The sequence below is a fragment of the Haematobia irritans genome, chromosome 4 (genome assembly GCF_050003625.1).
Source record: "Haematobia irritans isolate KBUSLIRL chromosome 4, ASM5000362v1, whole genome shotgun sequence".
In the NCBI taxonomy this organism is placed as follows: Eukaryota; Metazoa; Arthropoda; class Insecta; order Diptera; family Muscidae; genus Haematobia; species Haematobia irritans.
The window spans coordinates 176,737,548-176,761,496 of NC_134400.1; the positions used below are offsets into that span (position 1 = coordinate 176,737,548).

General features: G+C 30.9%; 1 protein-coding gene across 1 annotated transcript in view; it reads right to left on the reverse strand.

The window, feature by feature from the left end:
- LOC142233095 (uncharacterized) overlaps nt 1-23,649 on the reverse strand; it is a 72,837-nt gene extending 49,188 nt beyond the window's left edge. The window contains exons 1-2 of the mRNA XM_075303873.1: nt 23,474-23,649; nt 22,854-23,110 (exon numbers count right to left, since the gene is read on the reverse strand). The gene's annotated coding sequence lies outside the window, so the exon portion shown is untranslated. The remainder of the gene's footprint in view (nt 1-22,853; nt 23,111-23,473) is intronic.
- Between the last annotated feature and the right edge of the window lie 300 nt (nt 23,650-23,949).

The following is a 23,949-nucleotide window of genomic DNA, read 5'->3' on the forward strand; positions in this document are numbered from 1 at the left end:
TAGCTTTTTTGTTTTGTATGAAAAAATAATTAAAGATTTGTTATAATTACAATATAACTCAAACCCTAAAATGTATTTTATTTAAACCTATTCCATTACTGTTAAGAATTTCTAAAAGTTGACACGAAATGTGTCACTCGGAATAAAAGGTGGCACAATCATTTTGAAAATGTGGCATAAGAACATTTGTTTTAGTGATAGTATTTTGAAATCAATTTTCTCAAATTACATTTAAATTATACTAAATATCACGAATTGAAGGTGAAGTTTTATGTTGAAAAAGTCGATTTAGAAAAACAATCGACTTTTTTATTTTTGACTTTTCCAAATTTTGGGTTTTTCGACTTTCTACAAAACTCAATAGGGATCAAAAAACACATACTGGCGACAAATTTTAATGTCCATTAGACTAAATCTGCCACCTAAACTTTGCTTAGAAAAATTGTTCACAAACAGACGGACAAACATATACTGGTAAATCAACTTCTGAACACATTTGCCGGATAATAAGTCTATCTTGTCTGGATGTAGCAAACATTTGGCCTGATATTATTTCTACATGTTAACATAAATATCAAAAGATGAAAGCTTCAAAAGTAAAATCTAGTGAACAACTGTGAAGAAAAAAAAAATATCACTAAATTTCCAATTAAAATTTTAGTTTGAAGGGAAGAAATCCTGTAGATCGGGCTAAGGTTTGTCCAAATAGAAGGATCCACCTTAAAGGATTTCTGTTTAATTGACATAAATTTAATTTTGTATTTTATTACTACATTGGAAAAACCGTAAACACACTAGGGAGAAAATTTTTGGTTAATTTTAGAAAATTTAGACTATTTTTAGAAATTTTTAAACTAAACAGTATTACAAACGCTGACATCACGCCGATATCACAAAAATAAGTAAATATTTTTCGACAAATTCAAGAAAACTTATTAGACATAATTAATTTTTTCACTTGTTAAAGAAAATTTTGCAGTTTGAAGGAAAAAATAGAAGTTCAAAGCTGCAAGAATGTCTTTAGTATCATACGAAGTTCAAGATGGGCACATTTGTAGTAAAAGTTAGAAATTTAAAGAAATAATGAACTATGGCCCATTTTCAATAATGAAGTATGCATTTAGTAAGTCTTCATTTATGTATAGTTTGTTCCCGTTTTTAGTTCATTTAACTAACGTACGCAAAAGATGATTAGAGTAAAGGAAACTCTCTCCAAACATAATAATTCCATGAACTAAAACAAAGTTAAATTTGCTTTAGTGAAATAGAGGGTTTACTTTTTTTTTTTTTTTTGAGTGTAGACATGAATAAGCAACTGGACTCAGTATTTGTCTTAGAAATCGCTTCCTGCAGTGGTCTTCAGAACTTTCTGAGACTTTGCGATTATTTTCTATTTCTACCTAATCAATGAGATCACCCAATGCTTCATGTAATATGTGATTGGTTAAATGTAGTGAGTATTGGAGAGTGATATAAAAACAAATACAATTGAGAGCAACAGAAAAACATTTACCATTGGTATCACATACAATTCAAATATAACAGAGATTTTCCGTGACTACCATAAGCGATATAACATAAGTAAGGAGAGTAAGAGAGTTAAAGCTTTTGTTATTGTTAATGATCACTAGCATAGCAATGACTACTTAACCCTGTAATGAGTATTTAACATGAATGATCTCTGTTAATGCTAGTTAACATTAGAAACAACTTAACATATATTGGTAAATGAAGATATGGGAGAATTAAGGAATGTATAAATGAAGATGGTGAGTCGGATTGGCATGTTGTACACGTTTAATTTTAAAAAAGTTTCAATAAAAATAAAATAATGTGTACAATCTAAATTGTTCAAAATCAAAATAAACAACTAATTGTATCAATTACTTTTCTTGTTGACATTAGTGATTGAAGCTATCATTTCGAGAAATTTCAATTAATGGCACGATTGTAAACAAAAATTATTAATTAATACCCGTATTCATGTTTTGGCACCAACTTTTATTTTATGATACCTGCAAAAAATCAGCAAAATCGGGAGAATTCAAGGGACCCCGTTTCCAGGAGAAAAACTTTACATATTTAATTTACTTTATTTTATATTAATTTTCAATTCTCTTTCGATCCACTTTAATGTTACATTTAAGGTTGTAGACGTTATCATTTGTTTCATTCAATAATTTATATAGTATTCGATTTTTTTTTTAGCCGTCGCATTTGCGGTATTAATTAAGTCTACAACGTCTAGACGTACTTGATTTTGTTTTTGTATTTATTTCTTTCTGTTTTAAAGGCGACGACAACAAGCACCACGACATAAAAAGAAAAAAAAACAAAACAAAAGAAAGTAAATGAAACTCATGTAGTTCATTGATTTTTGTATTCGAATTTTGATATTTATACCCTACACATCGAATATATAGTCTGACACGGAATGTAAATAAATCGTATTTGCCAAACCGTTTGGAATGCATCGAAATATGTGTTTGAGACCCCATTATTCATATATTGTACAATATATTGCAAATCGTCTAAATGGATTGCACGATCATTGAGTGTTATACCCAAATTTATTTTTTGTTTTGTTGAATAAACATAGGTAAAATTTGGCATCAGTTTAAAGGTGGACATTTTTTCTGTGTAATAACTGGTATGACTAAAATTTCGACAGTATCCTCCCTTAAGAGAATATACTACACAATAATAGACAATAATAGCTATTCCTGCGGGTATGGAGCTAAACACTTATCAGACCACCCCTAGATACAAACATAAAACCAATAGCTATCGAACCACCTTAGTATGACTACCATGTACCTTCAGGTGGGTGTTTGAGTTCCCCCATTGTCCCAGATTTATTTATGCATCCAAAATTGCGTATTTTCATACGCATGCTGTGTGATGTCATAATATCACATGGAGACTATGAATTTGATGACAGAGGTGAGGAGGGTATGAGACAATAAACACCATACTTCTATGCATCTATAGACAGCAGAGGGTATTTGAAAAAATGAGTAAGAGAAAACAAACCGTATAGATGGTGTTGTAAAGTGCGTACTGGTGAGATAAAATATAAATCTCTCAAAAATAAAATTTTGTGAGTGCGTATATGAGTACAAAAACCTCTTTTAGTATATTTTGCCGCAAGAGAGTGAAAGAGAGAGTCTTTGAACATATGAAGGACTCTTTATATATTTGTTGCTAATAAAATCCTTATTATGTATGAAGAGCTTTTATTATTTTGTGCGTAAAAATTCCATATAAACCAACATTAGCACATATTCTTTATAATCCTCATTTAAGCTTTCAAGGAAATGCGATTGTTTAATAGAAATCACATTATCTTGTTTGTATTTTTGGGGAGGATAATGTGGTACTCGGTAACTCTCGTTCTCCTTGCTGTTCAATTACATCTACATATATTGTATGTGTGTGTGTGTGTTTTAGAGAACATATGTTTAAGAGTCTATACATGTCTGGTTTGTTATTGTTTTGTTTTTTCATAAGGACAGTTGATTTTCATATACTAGCAAAAACACCATAATCGTCTGAATTGCTAACTGATGGATGGTTGTTTGTCTTGTAGCATGGTATATCGACTATATGCCTGTCTGCCTACCGTTAACCTACCTCTCTACTTGATTTCTACACGATGTAGTCTATATATTTATTCAAGCTTTTTCATCAAATTTATTTTTAATATCAATGAGAGACCGTATTATTTTTGCTCATTGAGGGAGAAGAAACGGAGAGAGTGTTACGGTTGTTTCTTTATATCTACCTAACATCGAACACACACGCACACAGAATTTACGGAACAACCATTGGCGACGTAGATACATACACATACACTCATGTCTACACGAATCCTTGCCCAACCGAAATTGGGTCAGTAGTTCAAAAATGCGGTATATCGTGGTAGGTTTAACGCTGAACTTTTGGAAGCCTTTAACCGGTTAGCTGAAAGGCGATTTGTTGTTTGAAGTGTTTTTATACCAATCATTATGGGATAAACGATCTAACTAATTTGGCTTAACGAAACATTGGTGAATGTGAAGGTAGCTATACAGTGGTGTACAAAACGGAAGCAACATTCTATACTTCAATGGATCTCCATAGTTTAATTTGATTTTTTTAGAAATCATAGGCTTAATGAAATTTTTAAAATTCTAAAATTTGCTAGGGGTGTATGCCATCTTCACAGGCTTATGCTCAATGTAAACCACCCACATTTGCATTTTTACTTGCCATTGATTCTTATAGTGATCTCGATTGGGAAAAAATTTGAAACATTCTCGAAATTGATTGCAAAATATTAAGGACATTGTCATAGATTTTGTATCCTGTATCGCTCACAACATTATAAATTAACAATAACTTTGGAATGACAAAATACAATCGGGGGAAAAAATAGTGTAACACCAAGGCAACATATTTTTTGCGAAACGAAAACGCCCTTTGTTAAATGATTCTATATACCGTGGCTACTCCCGTTTTTCGTGTACGGTTCACAAATCAAAATGTTCCATTTCTGCTATTGTCATCACAATAGATTGATAGGTTACATTTCCAACAATTGTTAATTACATTGAAAGAACAGTCTTTTCTTTCCGAAATTTTATACAAAAGAATTTTTCTTTTTTAATACAAAAAAAAAAATAAAAAAAATCGAGAATATCGTTGCAACGCTTGCAATAAATTAGCATTTATATCATCTTAAAGAAAATACTTAATAACAAATGGGAATTTCGTTTTTCTAAATCTTCGTTCCGGAGGAAAGCAAGCCAATGTTCACACAAAAATTTTCTTTTTCTGATTCAATCACCGAATTAATTGATCCAATTAATTTTTTAATTGAAATGTCTTCAATCACGAAAATGATAATATCAATCACATTTTTAATTGGACATAGAAAAAATTCTTGATTAAAAAATTAATTGATTTTTTTTAGCAAATTTCAATTAATTTTATAATTGATTCACTTAAAAATTTAATTGATGTTGATTGCAAAACTCAATTAATTTATTAATTAAAAAAGGTAACTATTCTTAATTACTTTCTGAATTGGCTCGGAGTTTTTATTTGGATTAACAAATGATTGTTTGAAATACATTTTTAATTAAAAATTAAAAAAAATTAGTACTTTTTTTAACTGAATTAGTGTTCCGAATTTGATTAAAAGTTAATTGTATCAATTAATTTTTTAATTAAAAATTTTAAAATTTTCAATCATTGACTTAATTAACTTAATGTTTCTATTATGATTAAAAAGTTAATTGTATCAATTGATTTATTAATTGAAAAAATTTTCAACTTTTTAATTGGAAATATTTTGGTGATATTTTTTGCTGTGTTCGTCAAAGTTTATAGGCATGTTTGTAGTTTGAAACTTAAATTCTTCTTTTTTTCTAACATATTTGCCAAATTAAATCGGAGCTTTTGTGAATATCACAGCCAAGGCCAAAGCAAATATGCCAAAAAGATGAAAAACACAATTGTCGAGAGTGATTTCCTCGTTCCTATCATTGCAGGAAAAAAAAAATCTTCAACATAAAGAGCACTTCAGCATGTCTCAAGCGTTTTCATCTTTTTTTTTTTTCTCTATGCTTACCTACAATACAGACACAGTTTAAATATTGATTAAATTCTTGTGTATGTTTACAGAGAAAAAATATCACCAATATTTTTTATTAAATCTTTAATTGGATTTGAAAAAATATTCCATTAAAATGTTTTAATTCAATTAGATTTATTAAAAACAATTTAATATAGTTATAAATCAATTAGATTTATTAAAAACAATTTAATATAGTTAAAAATCAATCATCCAATAAAATCAAATGCAAATGAGACAATTTAATTGAATCAATTCATAATAAAAAATTAATTGGATCCATCAGTTTTTTAACTAGAATATGCCATATCATATGATATTGGCATAATTGGAGTGTAAATCCAGATACTGCGAATTTGTCCATTTATTGTACACAGAAAGAAGAGTTTTCTTTTCTGAAAAACGAAATTTTAGATAATCGATTTGGCTCAAAAACTTGCTTAACAACAAATAAAATATTTGGAACAACCGTTGCAAAATGCTTTTAATACATTCTGTTTTTGGTCTTAAAGAAAACCAGGTACTATTTCACTTAGTGTATGTCGCAGGGGACATTCTTAAGTTGTTATCCCCATCTAACTGTAGATGCTCTGTTTCTTCTGCCCAAGTTTTAAGGCCCGCATTTGATACACCACGTAATTTGGGAGTACCTAAAATGATACAGGTAAACCTTAAATATCTCTATGGATAAAAAACTTAATAAATAAAAGTAAGTAACTTTAATTTTTGCCGCCATTTTTCAGAGTATCTTCTGGCTGAACAAAATTTGGCATTTTTTTAATTTATGTGGTTTTTATTATTTTTAAATTGAATCGAATAATTTCGAACACCTTAACTTATATCGTTGGACAATTCAGGGATACAATGACCGCTTTTTTTAAAAGGCTTGTATATTAATGTTATTTTTGATCATTATTTCAAAAGAGGCGATATAATAAAAACTTAAACTGAGTGAATCTCTTCTATTTTACTTGTAACAAACATGTCGCACAAAACCGTATTTCCCACAAAAATTTTCAACTAATATTTATTTATGTTAAGATATATTCAGTTCCTTGCCCTCTTTGACAGTGCCAGCAACATGGCTCATTCCTAATTGGAGTAGTAACGAATCTAGGATAGGCTTAAATAGCACAAAAAAAAAACATCTGCAAATATGCAGCTATTCATGAATCTATCCATGAAATGCAGACCGTATTGTGTCCATGAGTATATATGTATGTTTGAGTAAATATTTTGTTTGTGGTATTGGCACATAAGAATATGCATTCACATAAAGTTCAACGAACGTTAGTCGATTTGTATACACAGCGATGATTTTTCCATGACTTTAGAACACAACAGATAGATACTCTATCATATTGCGTACTGATAAAGAAATAGATACGATCTGGAAAGATGGAACTAAATAGAAGAAATCATGGATTAGTCGGGTAAACCGAAGTAGTTATACCCTTACCGTGGATCAAAGAATGCAGCCAACCCAATTTTGTCAGCGGCGGCTGATACTCAATTAAAAGATTGATTGTTTGAAAAAATTTCTAATTACAAATTAAAAAAAAATTCCACCACCTTTTTAACTGACTTTGTCCTTCCAGTTTGATTAAAAATATAATTGTATCAAATAACTGTGTAATTAAAAGTTAAAAAAAAATTAATGCTTCTATCTTGATTAAAAAGTTAACTTCAATTTTTTAACTTCAATTAACTTTTTAATTGGAAATATTTTGGTGATATTTGTCTGCACAATCACGAAATTAATTTGTCTTCAATCACGAAATTAATTGATCAAGTTAATTTTTACTTGAAATGTCTTCAATCACAGAAATGATAGTATAAATCACCAAAGTCAATTAAAAAAATTAATTGATCCAATTAAAAAATTTTTGTGATTGATTTTGGTTTCAACTAAAAAATTTTTAATTGAATATTTTTTTAAAGCTTAATTAAAATTTTAAATGGAAAAAAATTCATAATATTATTTCAATATCTCTACTCATTGTAGAACATTTCTTTTCATTTCATTTCTTTTCTTTTCCATTTACGGCCGGTTTCATGTAGCTCCGTTAGGCTTTAACTGCCAGTTAACAGAAAGTATATTGCAAATATTTTCTCTCCGGTTAATTTTAACTGAAAAATTTTCGTCAGTTAAGTTCCTAACTGGCCTATTGAATATAAAGACAAGATGACAGCTTCGTCTATAATACGGTTTAAAAGTTGGTTAGTTAACGGAACACTAACGGAGCTTTATGAAAATGGGGGTTAGTTAAATTAAATTAAATTAAATAATTTAATTTAAATTTAGTTTAAGTTAATTTTATTTTATTATATTTAATTTTATCCTTGATGGTTTTTCTTTTGTCTTGTGCCAAATGCATGAATACACCCTAATGTCCGATAAACGCATGCGAGTTTAGCGTTTTTTTGTTATGAAAAACAAAAAAAAATATTTATCAACATCGTAGCTAAGGAGTTTCGCACTGGCACCCAACCGCAAGAAAATTATACATATGCGTGTCAGTATGTAGAGAGCAAGACAAAGTTATATACGACGAAAAGACCTAAGAAATGCAAGAACACAAAAGAAAAGTAAGCAATAGAAAAAGAACCTAGCATAATGGGAGGAATAATCACAACTTGCCATACGTTCACGTGCCCACTGCGACAAGGCTATAGACATCACAGAATACGCAGCACGGCTGTTATGAACTCAAATGAATGCAAAATTCTTGAATCTAATGCTAGATATAACAACAAAAAACTTTTCATTTAATATATGAGCCAAATTATACTATGTGACAAATAAAATCAAAGTGTATACATTACCACTATGTGATGCTTGGTTCGATCCTCACGTCAATGTGACTACCAGAAATATTACACCTAGACTACATCGTAACAAACATCTATGAATCAGCAGTTGTTACAGGCAGGGGATTGGCAGGTGGTAATCACACGTTTTGGAATAAATTAAATTCTATTAATTTGTGGATGGGAAAAATGCCACCAAAATATTTCCAATTAAAACGTTTATTCAAATTGAAAGAGTAATAAATTTCGTTTGTTTTAACGGAATTAATCATCATATGAGAGTTACCTTTTATATTTCGGGATTAGGCAACCTAGTGTTGCAATCTGCCAACTGTCAGCTTTATCGTAAGGTTTGACATTTTTGAGGTTATACGGTTTAACATCACTGTAGCCACTCGAGCCAAAAATAATCTACCACAATTTAGAGAAAATTTTACCAAAAAACTACAAAACAAAAAATTTTTATTTCTATAGAAAATTTTGTGAAGATTTTATTTCTATAGAAAAATGTGTCAAAATGTTATTTCTATAGAAAATTTTTCAAAAGTTTATTCCTATAGATAATGTATATAGCACCTCTTAGTCCTATAGGAATATTATGGAAAATCTGCCAAAACATCAAGAATTCTACCAATCTAACAAACCGAAAAAATCGACCAATTGTGGGACCTTTCTAGCTTTAAGTCCTAGATCAAAAAAATCAAAATTGGGATGCATATTAGATAGGGTCACGACCTAAAGGAAAAAATAAAGTTAATGCGGTCACCCCCCAGTTTTGTAGCATATTCGAAGACAATTTCAGAAATACAATTTATTGTGCTGTGTCGTCATTTGAAGTCCGATCGAAAAGAAAAGCATATCGTTGTTCGTGGTTGATCAGGGGCTATATATCATTTTGACTCCGACGTCAAATTTGATTTTTAATTTTTTTATTTCGCTTCGTATACCCTTTGATGCCCATTTCTGATAACCACACACAAAAATTTTTTTTTCTGATTCAATTACGAAATTAATTGATCCAATTAATTTTTAATTGAAATGTCTTCAATCACAGAAATGATAGTATCAATTAAACAATTAATTGAAGGTCAATTAAAAAGTTAATTGATCCAATTAAAAAATTAATTGATACTATTATTTTTGTGATTAGTTTTTGTTTCAATTAAAAAATTTGTTGAATCAATTAAATTTTTAATTGAATATTTTTTAAAACTCAATTAAAATTTTAATTGGAAAAATTTTCGTGAAATTTTTTTGTGTGCATTATAAAGATTTTAACAAAATATGAAACTTTTGCCTTTGAAGTATTTACTTATATTCATAAACAAAAAAGTTACAGAGATTTTAAAAAGTCAATAGGTCACAAAAATATGGACAGACTTAAAAAATCATGTAGCGAAAGTGATTGTTAGAATTTTAAAACAGTAGGCTCTCAAATTGTTCTAGCAAAAACACTTTGCACAAATTGTTCTAGCAAAAGCACTTTGCATAACGCAGAAAATGCCGTAGTGCAAACAACGAGTATGTTACAAAGTTACCGTTAGAAATTTACAGATAAACAGGTTTTGTGTTCTAAATGCCTTATAAATTAATTTCGTAGATGTGAATAACGATGTGCATGTGGTTTCAACAACACAGCAAAAACTATTTGGTGGTGTGTAGGGTGACCTATTGACTTTTCTAAATCTCTGTAACTTTTTTGTTTATGAATATAAGTAAATACTTCAAAAGCAAAAGTTTCATATTTTGTTCAGATCTTTATAATGGTTATCAGAAATGGGCATCATAGGGATATATGAAGCGAAATAAAAAAATTAAAAATCAAATTTGACGTCGGAGTCAAAAATAACCAATGCACGAAATATAGCCCCTGATCAACCACGAACAACGATATGCGTTTCTTTTCGATCGGACTTCAAATGACGACACAGCACAATAAATTGCATTTCGGGGGGTCATAGGGTGCACGGAAAAAAAGTTTTGGTGTTCTAAAATTGTCTTCGAATATGCTACAAAACTGGGGGGTGACCGCATCAACTTTTTTTCGTGACCCTATCTAATGCATATCTCACTCATCGAATTTCCATTCTCTTTTTGTGATACAGTGAAACCTCTCAAACTTGGACACTCTAAAACACGAACACTTTCCAAAAGTGGACAGTTGTTAATTAAACTCTCATAACTGGACACTTTTCAAATGTGGACAATATTTAGGCGACCGTGGTGTCTACTTTTCACAGTGTACTAAATAGTTTTTTTTTTCTTAGAATTAAGAAAAATTTTTTACTTGGAAGTATACATAAGAAAATTTTTTTAAACTGACATTTGTTTGTACATGAATTGTTTTCCTAATATATCGCAAAAATAGGATGATGTGTGTGAAGATAAATTTTAAAATTTAACTTTAACAGAGCAATTTTAACAGGTTAACAGAGCTATGTTAACGGTTAACAGAGCTCTTTTATGTAAAAAAATTGGAAATTTGAATTTAATTTTAGATTAAAACTTAAAAAATGGCGTTGTATGTGCATTAAAATTAAAAAAAACAACTCAATAATAATAGAAAACACAATGAGTAATAACTAACTTAAAGGAATTTTAGGATATATATCTCAGAACTGTTAAAGAATGGCTGGTTGCAAAAATAAGTGGTAATAAATTGATTTGTTTAAAGTATGAAATTGGAGATAGATAGGTTGATAAAACTGGTACCACATATAGCTCTCGTCGAGTGCTATCAGAAAGTACAAGAGTTATATTCCAAATTCATTTCAGATGCGAGAAATTTTGAAATTTTAGAAATCTGGAATGGCCCACTGTGCTGGAATGGAAAAAGATAGGTTAATGAAACTGGTACCACATATAGCCCTCGTCGAGAGCTATCAGAATATATACGTGTTGTATTCCGAATCCATTTCAGATTCGAGCAATTTTGAATGTAAAATGTATAAATGATAAAAATCTAAAGTGGCCCACTGTGCTGGATTACAAATAGATAGGTAAATGAAACTGGTACCACATATAGGCCTTTTTGTGCGCTATTAGAATCTACAAGAGTTATATTCCGAATCCATTTCAGATTCGAGAAATTTTGACTCTAAAATTAAATTTTAAAAATCTAAAATGGCCCACTGTACTGGAATGGAAAAAGATAGGTCAATGAAACTGGTACCACATATAGCCCTCGTCGAGAGCTATCAGAATATATAAGCATTATAATTCAAGTCCATTTCAGATTCGAGAAATTTTGATTCAAAAGAAAAATTTTATAAATATGAAATGGCCCACTGTGCTGGAATGGAGAATGATAGGCCACTGAAACTGGTTTCACATATAGCCCTCGTCGAGAGCTATTAGAATGTATAATCATTACATTCCAAATTCATTTCAAATTCAAGAAATTTTGAAATTAAAGTTAAATTTAAATTTGAAAAATATAAACTGGCCCACTGTGCTGGACACGAAAAAGATAGGTCAACCAAACTTCTACCACAAATAGCCCTTGTCGAGTGCTATAAGAATCTATAGGCATTATATTCCGAATCCATTTCAGATTCGAGAAATTTTGAAATTAAAGTTAAATTTTAAAAGTCTGAAATGGCCCACTGTGCTGTGGAATGGGGGAAAGACAGGTCAATGAAACTGGTACCACATATAACCTTCGTCGAGAGGTATCAGAATATATAATTGCTATATTCTAAATTTATTTCGAAATATTGTCAAAATTAGAAATAAATTACGACATATTTTCCTTTTGAAATTTACCTCTGTACCTGTGTAGCAAAATGTGTTAAACCTCGCTGTTATTAATATGACATAACATACTTTACTCTGAGAGTCGCTCTCTTGATTCGACTCTCAACAGATGTTGTGAAAATAACATAGCAGTGTCTCACCATTACCTCATGTATTTTTGAAGTTAAATTTTAAAATAGAAAAATTCAATTTTTTCAAAATCGTTAAAAGATAGGCGAATGAAATTAACGTCAATAATAGCTCTTATCTGAATCTATGAGAATATGTAAACATTATATTCGGAATCCATTTCAGATTTGAGAAATTTTGCCTCTAAAATTAAATTTTAAAAATCTAAAGTGGCCCACTGTGCTGGAATGGGAAAAGATAGGTTACTGAAACTGGTAGCACATATAGCCCTCGTCGAGAGCTATCAGAATTTATAAGAATTATATTCCAAATCCATTTGAGATTCGAAAAATTTTGAAATTAAAGTTAAATTTTAAAAATATGGTATGGCCCATTGTGCTGAAATGGAGAAAGATAGGACAATAAAACTGCTTCCACATATAGCCCTCGTCGAGAGCTAGCAGAATATATAAGCGTTACATTCCGAATCCATTTCAGATTCGAGAAATTGTGACTCTAAAATTAAATTTTAAAAATAAAAAATGGCCCGCTGTGCTGGAATGGGAAAAGATAGGTTAATGAAACTGGTAGTACATATAGCCCTCGCCGAGAGCTATCAGAATTTATAAGCACTATATTCCAAATCAATTTCAGATTCGAGAAATTTTGAAATTAAAGTTAAATTTTAAAAATCAAAAATGGCCCACTGTGCTGGAATGGGGAAGGTTAGGTTAGGTTAGGTTAGGTGGCAGCCCGATGTATCAGGCTCACTTAGACTATTCAGTCCATTGTGATACCACATTGGTGAACTTCTCTCTTATCACTGAGTGCTGCCCGATTCCATGTTAAGCTCAATGACAAGGGACCTCCTTTTTATAGCCGAGTCCGAACGGCGTTCCACATTGCAGCGAAACCACTTAGAGAAGCTTTGAAACCCTCAGAAATGTCACCAGCATTACTGAGGTGGGATAATCCACCGCTGAAAAACTTTTTGGTGTTCGGTCGAAGCAGGAATCGAACCCACGACCTTGTGTATGCAAGGCGGGCATGCTAACCATTGCACCACGGTGGCTCCCCTGGAATGGAGAAAGATAGGTCAATGAAACTGGTACCACATATACCCCTCGTCGAGAGCTATTAGAGTATATAAGCGTTATATACCAAATCCATTTCAGATTCGAGAAATTTTGAAATTAAAGTTCAATTTTAAAAATATGAAATGGCCCACTGTGCTGGAATGGAGAAAGATAGGTCAATGAAACTGGTACCACATATAGCCCTCGTTGAGAGCTATCAGAATATATATTTGCTATATTCTAAATTTATTTCGAAATATTGTCAAAATTAGACATAAATTACGACATATTTTCCTTTTGAAATTTACCTCTGTAACTGTGTAGCAAAATGTGTTAAACCTCGCTGTTATTAATATAACATAACATACTTTACTCTGAGAGTCGCTCTCTTGATTCGACACTCAACAGATGTTGTGAAAATAACATAGTAGCACCATTACCTCATGTATTTTTGAAGTTAAATTTTAAAATAGAAAAATTCAATTTTTTCAAAATCGTTAAAAGATAGGCGATTGAAATTAACGTCAATAATAGTTATTATCTAGATCTATCAGAATATGTAAGCATTATATTCCGAATCCATTTGAGATTGGAGAAATTGTGAATATAAAGTTAAATTTTAAAAATCTCAAATGACCCACTGTGGTGGACACGAAAAAGATAGGTTTATGAAACTAGTACCATATATAACCCTCGTCGAGAGCTATTAGAATATATAAGCATTATATTGCAAATCCATTTCAGATTCGAGAAATTTTGAAATTAAAATTAAATTTTAAAAATCTCAAATGGCCCACTGTGATGGAATGGGGAAAGATAGGTTAATGAAACTAGTACCATATATAACCCTCGTCGATAGCTATTAGAATATATAAGCATTATATTCCAAATCCATTTCAGATTCGAGAAAATTTGAAATTAAAGTTAAATTTTAAAAATATGAAATGGCCTACTGTGCTGGAATGGAGAAAGATAGGTCAATGAAACTGGTACCACATATAGCCCTCGTCGAGAGCTATCAGAATTTATAAGCATTATATTCCAAATCAATTTCAGATTCGAGAAATTTTGAAATTAAAGTTAAATTTTAAAAATATGGTATGCTGAAATGGAGAAAGATAGGTCAATAAGACTGGTCCCACATATAGCCCTCGTCGAGAGCTATCAGAATATATAAGCATTATATTCCGAATAAATTTCAGATTGGAGAAAGCGTGAAATTAAAGTTAAATTTTAAAAATTTAAATGGCCCACTGTGCTGGACACGAAAAAGATAGGTTCATAAAACTGGTACCACTTATAGCCCTCGTCGGGAGCTATCATAATATGTAAGCATTATATTCCGAATCCATTTCAGATTTGAGAAATTTTGAATGTAAAATTATATGATAAAAATTTAAAGTTTCATTAACCTATCTTCCCCATTCCAGCACAGTGGGCCATTTGAGATTTTTAAAATTTAACTTTAATTTCAAAATTTCTCGAATCTGAAATGGATTTGGAATATAATGCTTATATATTCCAATAGCTCTGACGAGGGCTATATGTGGTATCAGTTTCATTAACCTATCTTTCCCCATTCCAGCACAGTGGGCCATTTTGAGATTATTAAAATTTAACTTTAATTTCAAAATTTCTCGAATCTGAAATGGATTCGGAATACAACGCGTATGTATTCTGATTGCTCTCGACGAGGGCTATATATGGTACCAGTTTTATGAACCTATCTTTTTCGTGTCCACCACAGTGGGTCATTTGAGATTTTTTAAAATTTAACTTTAATTTCAAATTTCTTGACATTTGAAATGGATTTGGAATATAGTGCTTATAAATTCTGATAGCTCTCAACGAGGGCTATATGTGCTACCAGTTTCATTAACCTATCTTTCCCCATTCCAACACAGTGGCCATTGAGATTTTTTAAAATTTAATTTTAGAGTCAAAATTTCTCGAATCTGAAATGGATTTGGAATATAATGCTTATATATTCCAATAGCTCTCGACGAGGGCTATATGTGGTATCAGTTTCATTAACCTATCTTTCCCCATTCCAGCACAGTGGGCCATTTGAGATTTTTAAAATTTAACTTTAGTTTCAAAATTTCTCGAATCTGAAATGGATTTGGAATATAATGCTTATATATTCTAATAGCTCTCGACGAGGGTTATATATGGTACTAGTTTCATTAACCTATCTTTTTCGTGTCCACCACAGTGGGTCATTTGAGATTTTTAAAATTTAACTTTATATTCAAAATTTCTCCAATCTGAAATGGATTCGGAATATACTGCTTACATATTCTGATAGATCTAGATAAGAACTATTATTGACGTTAATTTCATTCGCCTATCTTTTTACGATTTTGAAAAAATTGAATTTTTCTATTTTAAAATTTAACTTCAAAAATACATGAGGTAATGGGGAGACACTGCTATGTTGTTTTCACAACATCTGTTAAGAGTCGAATCTGTAAACAAAACAAGAGAGCGAGTCTCATAGTAAAGTATGTTATGTTATTTTAATTATAGAGACGGTTAACATATTTTGCTAAACAGTCACAGAGGTATATTTTAAAAGGAAAATGTGTCTATTTTTTTATTAATTTTCGCAATATTTCGAAATAAATTTAGAATATTACAATTATATATTTTGATAGTACTCAACGAGGACTATATGTGCTACCAGTTTCAGTTACAAAATTTCTCAAATCTGAAATGGATTCGGAATATAATGCTTACATATTATGATAGCTCCCGACGAGGGCTATAAGTGGTACCAGTTTTATGAACCTATCTTTTTCGTGTCCAGCACAGTGGGCCATTTAAATTTTTAAAAGTTAACTTTAATTTCACGCTTTCTCCAATCTGAAAGTCATTCGGAATATAATGCTTATATATTCTGATAGCTCTCGACGAGGGCTATATGTGGGACCAGTCTTATTGACCTATCTTTCTCCATTTCAGCACAATGGGCCATATCCTATTTTTAAAATTTAACTTTAATTTCAAAATTTCTCGAATCTGAAATTGATTTGGAATATAATGCTTATAAATTCTGATAGCTCTCGACGAGGGCTATATGTGCTCCCAGTTTCATTAACCTATCTTTCCCCATTCCAGCACAGTGGGCCATTTTGGATTTTTAAAATTTTACTTTAATTTCAAAATTTCTCGCATCTGAAATTGATTTCGAATATAATGCTTATAAATTCTGATAGCTCTCGACGAGGGCTATATGTGCTACCAGTTTCATTAACCTATCTTTCTCCATTCCAGCACAGTGGGCCATTTCATATTTTTAAAATTTAACTTTAATTTCAAATTTTCTCGAATCTGAAATGGATTTGGAATATAACGCCTATATACTCTAATAGCTCTCGACGAGGGCTATATGTGGTACCAGTTTCATTAACCTATCTTTCCCCATTCCAGCACAGTGGGCCATTTGAGATTTTTAAAATTTAACTTTAATTTCAAAATTTCTCGAATCTGAAATGGATTTGGAATATAATGCTTATAGATTCTAATATCTCTCGACGAGGGTTATATATGGTACTAGTTTCATTAACCTATCTTTTTCGTGTCCACCACAGTGGGCCATTTTAGATTTTTAAAATTTAATTTTAGAGTCAAAATTTCTCCAATCTGAAATGGATTCGGAATATACTGCTTACATATTCTGATAGATCTAGATAAGAACTATTATTGACGTTAATTTCATTCGCCTATCTTTTTACGATTTTGAAAAAATTGAATTTTTCTATTTTAAAATTTAACTTCAAAAATACATGAGGTAATGGGGAGACACTGCTATGTTGTTTTCACAACATCTGTTAAGAGTCGAATCTGTAAACAAAACAAGAGAGCGAGTCTCATAGTAAAGTATGTTATGTTATTTTAATTATAGAGACGGTTAACATATTTTGCTAAACAGTCACAGAGGTATATTTTAAAAGGAAAATGTGTCTATTTTTTTATTAATTTTCGCAATATTTCGAAATAAATTTAGAATATTACAATTATATATTTTGATAGTACTCAACGAGGACTATATGTGCTACCAGTTTCAGTTACCTATCTATTTGCAGTCCGGCCAGTGGGCCACTTTAAATTTTTATCATATAATTTCACATTCAAAATTTCTCAAATCTGAAATGGATTCGGAATATAATGCTTACATATTATGATAGCTCCCGACGAGGGCTATAAGTGGTACCAGTTTTATGAACCTATCTTTTTCGTGTCCAGCACAGTGGGCCATTTAAATTTTTAAAATTTAACTTTAATTTCACGCTTTCTCCAATCTGAAATTTATTCGGAATATAATGCTTATATATTCTGATAGCTCTCGACGAGGGCTATATGTGGGACCAGTCTTATTGACCTATCTTTCTCCATTTCAGCACAATGGGCCATATCCTATTTTTAAAATTTAACTTTAATTTCAAAATTTCTCGCATCTGAAATTGATTTGGAATATAATGCTTATAAATTCTGATAGCTCTCGACGAGGGCTATATGTGCTACCAGTTTCATTAACCTATCTTTCCCCATTCCAGCACAGTGGGCCATTTTGGATTTTTAAAATTTAACTTTAATTTCAAAATTTTTCGAATCTGAAATGGATTTGGAATATAATGCTTATAAATTCTGATAGCTCTCGACGAGGGCTATTTGTACTACCAGTTTCATTAACCTATCTTTTCCCATTCCAGCACGGTGGGCCATTTTAGATTTTTAAAATTTAATTTTAGAGTCAAAATTTCTCAAATCTGAAATGGATTCGGAATATAATGTTTACATATTCTGATAGATCTTGATAAGAGCTATTATTGACGTTAATTTCATTTGCCTATCTTTTAACGATTTTGAAAAAATTGAATTTTTCTATTTTAAAATTTAACTTCAAAAATACATGAGGTAATGGTGCTACTATGTTATTTTCACAACATCTGTTGAGTGTCGAATCAAGAGAGCGACTCTCAGAGTAAAGTATGTTATGTTATATTAATAACAGCGAGGTTTAACACATTTTGCTACACAGTTACAGAGTTAAATTGCAAAAGGAAAATATTTCGTAATTTATTTCTAATTTTGACAATATTTCGAAATAAATTTAGAATATAGCAATTATATATTCTGATACCTCTCGACGAAGGCTATATGTGGTACCAGTTTCATTGACCTATCTTTCCCCCATTCCACAGCACAGTGGGCCATTTCAGACTTTTAAAATTTAACTTTAATTTCAAAATTTCTCGAATCTGAAATGGATTCGGAATATAATGCCTATAGATTCTTATAGCACTCGACAAGGGCTATTTGTGGTAGAAGTTTGGTTGACCTATCTTTTTCGTGTCCAGCACAGTGGGCCAGTTTATATTTTTCAAATTTAAATTTAACTTTAATTTCAAAATTTCTTGAATTTGAAATGAATTTGGAATGTAATGATTATACATTCTAATAGCTCTCGACGAGGGCTATATGTGAAACCAGTTTCAGTGGCCTATCATTCTCCATTCCAGCACAGTGGGCCATTTCATATTTATAAAATTTTTCTTTTGAATCAAAATTTCTCGAATCTGAAATGGACTTGAATTATAATGCTTATATATTCTGATAGCTCTCGACGAGGGCTATATGTGGTACCAGTTTCATTGACCTATCTTTTTCCATTCCAGTACAGTGGGCCATTTTATATTTTTAAAATTTAATTTTAGAGTCAAAATTTCTCGAATCTGAAATGGATTCGGAATATAACTCTTGTAGATTCTAATAGCGCCCAACAAGGCCTATATGTGGTACCAGTTTCATTTACCTATCTATTTGTAATCCAGCACAGTGGGCCACTTTAGATTTTTATCATTTAACTTTACATTCAAAATTGCTCGAATCTGAAATGGATTCGGAATACAACACGTATATATTCCGATAGCACTCGACGAGGGCTATATGTGGTACCAGTTTCATTAACCTATCTTGTTCCATTCCAGCACAGTGGGCCATTTTAGATTTCTAAAATTTAACTTTCGAATCAAAATTTCTCACATCTGAAATGAATTTGGAATTTAACTCTTGTACTTTCTGATAGCACTCGACGAGAGCTATATGTGGTACCAGTTTTATCAACCTATCTATCTCCAATTTCATACTTTAAACAAATCAATTTATTACCACTTATTTTTGCAACCAGCCATTCTTTAACAGTTCTGAGATATATATTCCTAATATTCCTTTAAGTTAGTTATTACTCATTGTGTTTTCTATTATTATTGATTTGTTTTTTTTTAATTGCAATGCACATACAACGCCATTTTTTAAGTTTTAATCTAAAATTAAATTCAAATGCGCTATTTTTTAACACAAAAGAGCTCTGTTAACCGTTAACATAGCTCTGTTAACCTGTTAAAATTGCTCTGTTAAAGTTAAATTTTAAAATTTATCTTCACACACATAATAGGATGATAACTCGATTTTATATATTTCTAGTTTTAAGCATTTCTTGTTTGTCTGTAAGGAAATTTATATCCATCCATAGACATTAATGAATAAATAAATAAAAGATAAATAAGATATGTATCCTAATTTTAACTTTATTGATCCTACACGGATGAAAAAGACTGTTTTTCATATGTTTGGCTATAAACATTATATGTTTGGAACACAAATTTTTAAACACAATATTTTTGAGTGCAAGCATATAATGTTCATAAACTAGCATAACATGTTTGGGGCATATATGTTAATATGTTAGAACATATTATGTTTGGGACATAAAATGTTTGTAAATATAATATGCTTAGATGCAAACATATATTAATTTAGAAATAGCCTATAAACATATATGTGTTTAGTAGCTTGGAGCGCTATTTAACAGGGAGCGATAGTGAATTAAGTTGGTGGTTGTTGCTTGTTATTACAAAATTAACATTTTATTTTTCCTTGGGCAATTGATCAGCTACTTCTTTGATCCTTACAAACTGTGTGGTGCGCTGTTCGAATCCCCGTCCGGCAAAAGGTAAAATTAAAATAAAAAAAATCATACAATTGAATAATTTCTTCTACAATGTTTGTATTGCAGAAAAAGGTGCTAAGAACTAAAAAATCTCGTGGAAGTGAGAAAGATGTGGGGGAATATACAATTGGGCAGAAACAAAATTTTGAGCATTCAGGTCGAAAACCTATGTTGTTAGCACCTATATTACCTGTTTATTTTCATAATTCATTATGATTGTAAATATATAAATAAATAAATAAAATTTTGAGCACAATATTGTTTGGGAGAATTTTTTTTTAAGCATATAATATTTTTGGGTGCAAAATGCTTCCAAACATATTATATGTTCACATAATAACATATTGTTTTTTGGAAGACAACATTATTGAATTTGGATGCAAAAATACAAAATGTTTGGAACTTAGACTACCCAAACATATATTGTTTAGACCAATATGCTTTCAAACATATTATATATTGGAAGAGATCAAACATATAAATGTTTGGGCAATACCCAAAAATGTATATGCTTGAAGCAAAAGTTTATTTATGATTTATCGCTCGATATATTTGTATTAGAAGTTTAGGAAAATTAGAGTCATTTTCACAACTTTTCGACTAAGCAGTGGCGATTTTACAAGGAAAATGTTGGTATTTTGACCATTTTTGTCGAAATCAGAAAAACATATATATGGGAGCTATATCTAAATCTGAACCGATTTCAACCAAATTTGGCAGGCATAGCAACAATGCTAATTCTACTCCCTGTGCAAAATTTCAACTGAATCGGAGTTAAAAATCGGCCTCTGTGGTCATATGAGTCTAAATCGGGCGAAAGCTATATATGGGAGCTATATCTAAATCTGAACCGATTTCAACCAAATTTGGCACGCATAGCAACAATGCCAAGTCTACTCCCTGTGCAAAATTTCAACTAAATCGGATTTAAAAATTTGCCTCTGTGGTCATACGAGTGGAAATCGGGCGAAAGCTATATATGGGAGATATATCTAAATCTGAACCGATTTCAACCAAATTTAGCACGCATAGCTATAATGCTAATTCTACTCCCTGTGCAAAATTTCAACTAAATCGGAGCAAAAAATTGGCCTCTGTGGTCATATGAGTGTAAATCGGCCGAAAGCTATATATTGGAGCTATATCTAAATCTGAACCGATATCAACCAAATTTAGCACACATAGCTATAATGCTAATTCTACTCCCTGTGCAAAATTTCAACTAAATCGGAGCAAAAAATTGGCCTCTGTGGTCATATGAGTGTAAATCGGCCGAAAGCTATATATTGGAGCTATATCTAAATCTGAACCGATATCAACCAAATTTGGCACGCATAGCTACAATGCTAATTTTACTGCCTGCGCAAAATTTCATCTAAATCGGAGCAAAAAATTGGCCTCTGTGGTCATATGAGTGTAAATCGGGCGAAAGCTATATATGGGAGCTATATCTAAATCTGAACCGATTTGGCTGATATTTTGCAAGTTTTTCGAGACTCATAAAATATTCGGATGTACGGAATTTGAGGAAGATCGGTTGATATACACGCCAATTATGACCAGATCGGTGAAAAACATATATGGCAGCTATATCTAAATCTGAACCGATTTTTTCCAAAATCAATAGGGATCGTCTTTGAGCCGAAACAGGACACTATACCAAATTTTAGGATAATCGGACCAAAACTGCGAGCTGTACTTTGTACACAAAAATACATCAACAGACAGACAGACAGACAGACGGACATCGCTAAATCGACTCAGAATTTAATTCTAAGACGATCGGTATACTAAACGATGGGTCTCAGACTTTTCCTTCTTGGCGTTACATACAAATGCACAAACTTATAATACCCTGTTCCACAGTAGTGGTGAAGGGTATAAAAAGCCGCATCTTTAGTTCGGAATCATTACCAAAATCCTTAAGAGATAGTCGAAATCTTTGCATTTTGTTATTTTTTTTTTTCAGTGTACAAGGCTAGACTAGATGGCAACCTGATATTTCAGGCTGACTTAGACTATTGAGTCCATTGAGATACCACAGTGGCAAACTTCTCTCATATCACTGAGTGCAGAGGAATTCTTTAAATCATTTTTTTTCCTTACTTCAAGGAAGATTTGGTTTGGTTCAAAAACGGAGAGACGAAAATTTCCAGGATTCGTGTCCTAAATTTAGTTAAAAAAATGTTTGAAGATAAGACTTGAAATTTTCTTATAATTAAAATGACATTCTTTGTTTGTTTGTCCTGGTAGGCATTAAATATTCCTGGTTTTAACAGCGCTTTGTGGAAATCTCAAAATGTGGAGTACAATTTAGTTCAATTTTCGCACGATTTAGTTCCATCTTTCTATAAAACCAGTTTACTTTTTTTGTGTATTTGGTAAATATTTCAGTGTAGGCAATAAAACTTCTGATAAATTCAATATGTAAGTTGATACCGGATGTAGGGTATATATTTTTGTTACTTACTTGGTTATATGAAGATTTGAGGAAGCTATGGAGCTTTATTTAATCCACAACTATGTTTATGATGCCAGTCTCACTATTGAGTTTCACAATTTTTTTTTTCTTGCAGTTTTGATAATTTTTAATCTATTTTTTTTTCAACCCGCTCTTATTATTTCATTTCAATTTTATTTAGCTTTTATCATAAGCAGATGCACTTGTGTTGTGTGGTATATATATATTTGTAATTGTCTACAAATGCAAATGAAATTATCGAAACACTAAACAATTAAATTTATTTTAGAAAATATATTTTTGTATTTCTTTTTTGGATTTGTTAACTTTAGAATTTGATATATCTCATTTTTTGTTGTTAGATACATTTAATGAATTTTGTCTTTTATTTATAAATATATATTTCTATTTTTTTTTTTTATTAATAATTTATTTTAGAAAAATATAAATATTGTTGATATTTTATTGATTTATATCTTTTATTAGTTTTTTTTTTTAGGAATGTGTATTAAAAATGTTATTTTATTTAATTTTACTCTAGGAACGGAGATATTTAATTTTATTTCCAATTTTTTGTTTGTTTTGTTATAGGAAGTTTAACTACACTTGTAATCAAACCGTACACATACGTGAATACGGGGCATCACTTATTTATATTTGTGAGGGGGAGAGGTTTCACGAACTTGTTTTTTAGGTTTTCTCTTTACTATTCAATATTCACTAAATTCACCAAGGGACTTTTTATCCGCTATACAACCGGCACGCAAGATGATCTTACGGCTACTAACTGAATGAATGCATGAGTGCCACAAAAGTTGAATTTAAGCAATCATCCATACAAAACACTCACACACATACACTGGCAGCTCACTTCAATTATCTACCCATGCCAGCCTTTGACGTTTTTATGTGAGATTCTGCTTAGCCTTCGTCATATGAAAATTTTCTATTGTTTTTTTTTTTTCATGTTAAAAGACTCTCTTGCTCTCTATTTGCTCACAGCGCATTTTCAACACAACCAATGATGCCAATTTGGGTTTTTATTTTATCAGCGAATTTAAAAAGCATCAATCTATAAAAAAAGAATATTAGCACTTTTTGCCAA